Consider the following 7,960-nt stretch of genomic DNA (forward strand, 5'->3'; position numbering starts at 1 on the left):
TATCTTGCTCAACATCACATTGTCTAATTCCTTTGCTATAATAACTTATAGTAGAATGTGTGTTCTTGCCAGATCTCTCATCCCTCTCTATTTGGATTACAGTATTTATTTTGCAGCTTTTTTATCTAGTACTTCTGTCATTCTGCCAAGCTTCCTAAATAAGTGTCACTTTCATGAAGGAATCTTCTATTTTACTTTTTTCCCCCTTTTGACTGTTAACAAGTTCCTTTTGTAGCCTCTATAAGCTCTGAGAATCTTTATTTTTCATCCTAGCTGATTCCCAGTGATCAGCTGGGTACCCTGAGCTTGGCTTTCTACTTCTCCCCTTCATTCTTTGAAGGTCTGCAGTGACTTTTTAAAGCAACAGTTCTCAACCTTTTTGGTCTAAGAACCCCTTTACACTATTAATGAGAGTAAAACCTTATTGAACTTTTGTTATGCATTTTATCTACTAGTATTTATCATATTAAAGGAAACTAGATGGCTCAATAGATAGAGTGTTATATCTGAGGTAAGGAAGACCTGAGTTCAAATCTGGCCCTAGAAACTTACTAGTTATGTGACCCTGGGCAGCTCAAGTAACCTCTATTTACCTCTGGAAAAGGAAATGACAAACCACTCCAGAATCCTTGCCAAAAAAACTCTATAGACAATATCAGTGTGATATGGTCTACAGGGTCACAAATAATTCATTTGAACACGGTTGCATGACTCAACAACAACAACAACAAATGTATCATATTAGAAACTAGAATATTTTAGTATTTTTATAAAGTAGTTTTTATCTCACAGACCTCCTGAAAGGGCCTCAATACCCCTCCATCCTGGCTTCCTTAGACCACACTCTGAGAAACACTACTCTAATGTCATGAGCATGGTGCTTCTCACCAAGACTGGCAGTTGAGATTCCATTTAGGCAGTAGCTTCTATAAAGTGATATTTATTAAGGTGATGAAATAAAAAAAGTTCATACAAAATATCTTTCACCCCAATCATCTTTGGCATGTGCTCCCTTTAAGTACAAACAAAGTCCAAGGGAAAATAAGAATACATGTGACAAAGAGCAACTCAGATCTCAGTTACTAGAAGTCTTTTTTCTCCAATTGGTGAGATGCTCAAGTTTTCTTAAAATATGGTAAATCTGTGTCTTTGGTTCCTAATGCAGACAGTACTGCTAGTTGACCCAGGGAAACTACGAGAACACCAATGGGAAAATAACAATTCCACAATCTTAAGGACCCTTTAAAGCTAGAAAATCCTCCTCTGATCAAAGGAGAATGGAGTGAAAGAGATCTACCCAAGGCAGAAACCCAGGACTCCCCTCATCTTCTGTATATCCTGCCCCCCAACTTCCACTCCCAGGTAACTCCTTCTCAGGAATGTACTGAAAAGCCACTTAATCCAATTGCTAAAACCCCCTTATTCTCAATTCACTTGATGATCCTTGGAGAATGTTCATTTCCTTACATATTAGAACAGACTTCTATCATCATTTCACTTCATTCAAAGGCTTTCTACAACTTTTCATACTTAGTCTGGAGTAGAAGTTCTTATCCTTAAGTCCTTAAAAGTGTTTCTGTTTGTTTTGGATATTTTGATAAGAATGTAATGAGTATTTGGCTCATTCCTACATTACCATCTTTGGTGTCACCCATGTGGAAAATGCTAGGGGACTGTTTTGACTCCCATTATATTTTAATGTAATTGATTCTCTTTGTAATCCTATGTATTTGTCTGTGTATGTTTAAAAATATCATTCTGAGAAAGGCTCTCAGACTTTACAAGACTTCCAAAAGAGGTCCATGGCACAGGAAAGGTTAAGAACTCTTGATCTAAGGTCTTTTGATAAATTCTCAACTAGTTATCAGAGCTAAAGTAGTCTGGATGAGATCCTAATTCCATGCTTATACATCCTTATCTTCTGCCCCATTACAACTTTTTTGGTTTGTTCTTTAGTGGTCCAGATTTCTTCTGTATGGAAAACTTCCAGGGTAGAAAAGTTCTCCAGCAAAACAACTAGACAATTTGTATTACCTAGGTTCTTATTACATGGAAGCCCTAAAAGATTAAATGTCTTGCCCAAGATAGCACAGTGAGTGTGTGTCAGAGACAGAACTTGAATCCAGGCTTCCTGAGTTGGAGGTTAGTTCTGTATCCAGCCTACCTTACTACCTCTTGTCCTGTTGCAGTACTCCTAGTGTATCAGGGATCTCTAGGGTATCGCATTTCTTTGCTCTCATAAATCAATTTCTTTTCTTTCTCCCTACCCAGAACTGACATGCATCAATTTCACTCCATAGTCTTTCAAATTTCAGAGTTGGGGACTATTTTCTTCTTTTTTTTCCCTTGGTTCTTGTGTAATTCAACACCTCAGAGTATAGTTGGAGCCATAATATGGCAAACTGTTAGAAAATGGACTGAACTTGGGTCCTTATATTCTTTTCCTCAGACATTCTGTGCAGAAACCATTGAATGAGGAATAAGGTATCAAGAACTGAGGGAAGCATACATGATAGACAGCATTAGAAAAGTAGTGACATGAAAACTGGTCTGTCTTCTCTTCCTTCTAGCCTATATATTTTTTGTCAAATGGATCCTTATACATAAAGATGATTAGACTTACATAAATGTGTCATGGCACTTTCCATTTCTTCAGATAATTTTTTTAGTTAAAGATTGTTTCTCATTAAAAATGGTTTTTTTCTCATAGTTCATCACATTACCCATACTCCATGGAAAGAGAAACATATTAAAAGTTAAAAGGAATTTAAAAAATAGCACTTGTATTGCAGCTTATTAAAAGAATACATATGCTAAGATAATGGAGAATTCTCCCTGTGTTCCTTTAATGACTGTGTAAAAGATTTCATTTCTGTGGGATTTTTTAATCATGCAGACTGATAGAGACTTCTTCTACGATGTAAAAGGGGAATATACGTCTCATTTTGACCCAAAGGATAAAAAAGCAGAAAAGAGAGTCATGAGACTCAGATAATTTATTTCATTCCCTCTGCTTAGATAGTATGACATATTGGACAGAAGGTCAGTCTCCAAGCCAGGAAGATATGAATTCAAGTCCCATCCTTAACACATATTGGCTGAGAGACCCTGGACAAGCCATTTAACTTTAGTGCCCTAGGCAACTTTCTAAGACTATATATTGCAGAGAAAGTGTTGCTCTGAATTGGTAAAAGGAGTTTCCTCATCTGAGAGTTTTCTGTATCAGTAAAATGTCTGATCTAATCCCTGTCTCTCACTTTGCCTACAATGTATACTCTTTGGAGAAAACAAAGCAAAGGTAAAGTCATTAGTAAATAACTTTGAATTCTTCCTTTTCTTACAAACATTTTCAACTTCCTCATCATCTATCTTCTTAACGGTTATAATTTGATTACCCCCATCTCTTCATATTGCTGGTACTTTGCCATCTTCTTTAACTACTCCTTCTATAGTTCTTTGACTGATTTTTTTTTTTCCATTCTAACCCCTTAGGGTAGGTTTTTCTCAATATCTTGCCCTTGCTCACTTTGTCTTCTAGAATTTCTTCTTTGGCAGTCCATTACCTCCCACACCTTCAACTATCACCTTTGGACACATGATCCATAAATATGCAGCACCAGCCTTCACTTCTTTATTGAGCTACATTGCAAACTACCTACAGGACATATCCACCTGAATGGAGATGTCCTCAAATTCAGTGACTCCAAACCTGAACTTATTATTTTCCCCACAAACTTTCTAATCCTTCTGACTGTATTATTTTAGTCAAAATATTTACCCAGTGGGATTTCTTCTTCTGTCTCTCCTGGATAATTAATTTAAAAGTTCTATCATTACTACCTCCAAAAATAATTCTTGTGACTATCCCGTTCCTCTATTGCCACACTTAGTAGAGATGCCAGCACAAGTATGTTCTTGGAACCTTATAATAATCTCCTAACATGACTTTACCTTCTCCCATTCTAATCTATCCTTGTTTTCATTGTTGGCTTAATCTTCCACACAGATACAGTATCCTTGATCAAATTACTCTTGCTCTGAAATATTTAATGACTTAGTGAGAAACTTTTTTAAAAAAATCTTATTTTTTTAATGAAAAGAAATCAATTGTATCTCCCTCCTACCACCTAATCTAACCCCATGAGAGGAAGAAGGGAGAGGAGGGACAGAAAAATTCTGTATAGCAAATTGGCATAGTCAAGCAAGACACATTCCCTCATTGGAGTTGTCCAAAAATATATGCCTAATTCTGTACCCTGAGTGCATCAGGAGGTGGATAAGATGCTTTATCATCAATCTTCTGCAATCTTTGAGGTCCTTATATAATCTTGCCCCATCTTATCTTTCTGGTGTTATTTTATGTTTTTCTGTTTCATATGTCCTATACTCTAACCATTGAACTACTCATTGTCCCCTGAATACATTCTATACTATCCTGCCACCTCTGAGTCTTTGCTTATGCTGTTAAATATGTCTAGAATACTCTCTGTCACCATCTTTGCATATCACTAAGGATTCAAAGGGGCAAGAGTGGCAAGGGAATACATTCCCAGCACAGGAAAGTATCTCATAGACTATAACCATTTATAGAGAAGTTATAGCATTGAAAGATATCAAAATTGCTTTAACTGATACTCCTAGTCCCAGTAAACTCCAGGCTTCACAGGTCTGTAACTTCTCACCAAGAAAACAGGAGGTAACTTTTCATCCCTTGATTAGTTGAGTGTGAGTAGGGGTGAGAAAAGAAGGGTGTTATCACACCAAACCAACAAAATGTACAGTGTTGGAGGTAGCTGGCAAGTTACGCTAGCATAGAAAAATGTGTCAAACACAACACACTTAAGTAATATTGAGCCCCTAGGGAGATTTCAATAGCAGCATTCATTACTGAGCATCTTTTGGACTAGGACTCAAGCTCTAGGTTCTACTGGTACTACCACGACCCTGCTTTGCCAGCATGGCAATTGAGCAGGGTAGGGAAGAGTGAGGATTGTAGATATTGGAATTATCTTATTACACAATTTAGTCCAGATGATTTGATAAAAACTTATCCCAGGCATTATATAGCCACAAAGTCTCCCATGTTCCACTTAAGTCAGTGCTATATCTTAAAATAAACATGAGGGATCATATGATAGGAGGAATATCTACTGGAATTCCTCATTATGTGTTCTTGGCTAGCTATTTTCCTTAAAAGATATTGAATCTATCCTAAAGATTTGATTTAGGTGAGGAAAACCTTGTAAGTATTAAAAGCAAGGAGGAATTCTATAGATTCAGTAATGCTTGGTCTATGGACCACTGTAAGTAACCCAGGGCAAGAGGAGCTGTGCTCAGCTGAGTCAATACACAGTGTCCTCATTTTATAACCTTATTGATATCCTTGTCTATCTACAACTAAGTAAATTTCCTCTTGTTGATTGCTATGATGGTTTATGAGGATCTCATTTCATTCTAATCTCAGACCTAAACTATCAGTGGACCAGCCTGGTTACCCCTAATTGGCAAACAGTGACACTTCCTGGGATACATCAAAATGTAGAATCAGAGCAAACTCATTCAGTTGGGATTCTTTTTCCTTATCCCAAAGGATGAAGAATAACTATTGCCCACCTGGACCATAATGTGTAGTTGAATGGATAGTCCTTTGAGATTGCCATTATTTTGGACATATTCTACAGGTAGACGGAAAGGAGCCTAGAGCTGAATACTGAAGAAAACAGCTGCATGGATTGCTTTTTACAACCCAATGGTCCATCCTTGTAGCACTAATACTCTTCCACTTGTATTGTATGGCTACAAAACATAGATTAGCACAATCTCTAAAGAATCGGTACTGTGGATCATGTCAAATCAACAGGTATTTATCAAGCACCAACTCTGTGACAGGCACTGTAGTAAGTGCTAGGTTACTCAAAGGGAAACCCATGGTGGGCATAACCCGCCTGTGGCAATTGATGATCTGTATACAAGAAGTGACAGAAAAGATGTCATCTAGGAAATGTGTAATGAAGAGTGGAAGAGTGAGCTAGACACAGGGCAAGATAATAGAAAATCCAAATGTTACTTTATTAAAAGTCCTAGAAGAAGGCCTCTAGCATTTTGAATAAAACTTCGTAAGTAGAATTATGGGAGGATATGGAATTGGCAAGAATTATACAGGATGAGAAGGCATGGATATACATTGTAATCTGAACCAGTGGAGGCATTATCTATATGCCAGATTAATTGAAATACAAATAAATGAATCAATCAAAAAATATTTTTTAATTGCTTATAATATACCAAGCACCATGCTAAGTGCTAGGGATAAATGGAAAATCAAAGATGGTTCCTAATTTCCAGGAAGTTACCTTCTCATAGTGGGAGACCATTCATGTAAAGTAGTGGTGATTGAGGGGTTGGGGGTATCTGTCAGACATTTTGATTTGAAAAGTTGTAAAGATTAAAGCCATATGGAAGTACATCAGCAAATCCTTTCTAGTGGCAATGGCAGTATTGCTTTGTTTATGGTTCCAAAAATGGAATACAGAGGGTTCAGAGAGATAGAGGGTACTCGCATTCAAACAGCAAGGAGGCTAGTGGGAAAATAACTAGGAAATAAGTCAATCATGGATGAAGTTAATCTAGACATAGTGGACCACAGGGTATACTTATCTATCAGAACATTGAAAATCCTGATATCCAAGCGTATCATTATCATCATTAGCATTTTGATGTTATCAGAGATTTAGAATTTAATTAATATGAGAATTTGAAGTATGATAACTCTATCCACTTGTGAGGCTCTAAAACCAGAAGGCAGCACCCTGGGCAAAACAGTGATGGGTCTGGAGTAGTCAGGAAGATCTGAGTTCAAATTTGGCCTCAGACACTTGCTAGCTGTACAACCTGCCTGTTTCCTCATCTGTAAAATGGGGGTAATAATAGCAACCCCCTCCAAAAAAAGGGAAAACTATTCCAAACAAAACACAGATAATGAAAGAGCAACAAAGCTAAATAATTTATTTAATTAGTAAAGTAATTTAGAGGGGCAAAGTGGCTCCATGAATAGAGAACTGCCTCAAAATCATGAAGATCTGAATTCAGTTATATAACCTAGGCATCCATTCACTTAACCTCTCAGTACTTTTGGGTAACTCTTTAAGATTATAAATTGCAGGGTAAATGATGACCTGTATTAGGTTAACAGTAAGCACTCAGTGAGTAGTTAGTATGTACACTATGTGTATGTCAGGCTGTGATAAATGCTGACAATACAAAGAAAGGCATAAACACAGTTCCTGCCCTCAAAGAACTCATACTCTAAAGGAGAGTCACATTGTGTGACTCTCACTGATGCAGTCATATATGCATATGCACATATACATAGAAATATATGCACATACAGAAATATAGATACATATATGTAAACAGATATAAATATACAGATGGATATAGATATCTATAACTATAGATATAGTGGGCCACAGTACTTATCTATCATAACCCTAAGAACCCTGATATTCAAAAATGTTATCATTATAATCATCATTATTGCTTTTATGTCAGAACTTCATTGACATGAGAATTCCCAGTGTGATAATTCTATCTTTATATGTGTGTATGCATACAGATACAGAGGTATATACAAATATACATACAGATATAGATATACAGCTCAATATATGTATAAATATACATATAAATACAGATATAGACATGTGTATAAATATATAGACAGATATAGACAGATAGATACAATACAGATACAGATATACTTACAGATATATAAAATATATGCAGATCTACAGATCAATGTATATAAATTCACATACAGATATATAGAGATACATATACAGATATAGATATAAATACATACGTATATAAACACATATAGACATAAATATAAATAAACCTTTATAAATATATAGAGATATACAGATTGATGTATACAAATATATATAGGTAAATATATAAA

This window comes from Notamacropus eugenii, chromosome 1, assembly GCF_028372415.1.
Source record: "Notamacropus eugenii isolate mMacEug1 chromosome 1, mMacEug1.pri_v2, whole genome shotgun sequence".
Classification (NCBI taxonomy): domain Eukaryota; kingdom Metazoa; phylum Chordata; class Mammalia; order Diprotodontia; family Macropodidae; genus Notamacropus; species Notamacropus eugenii.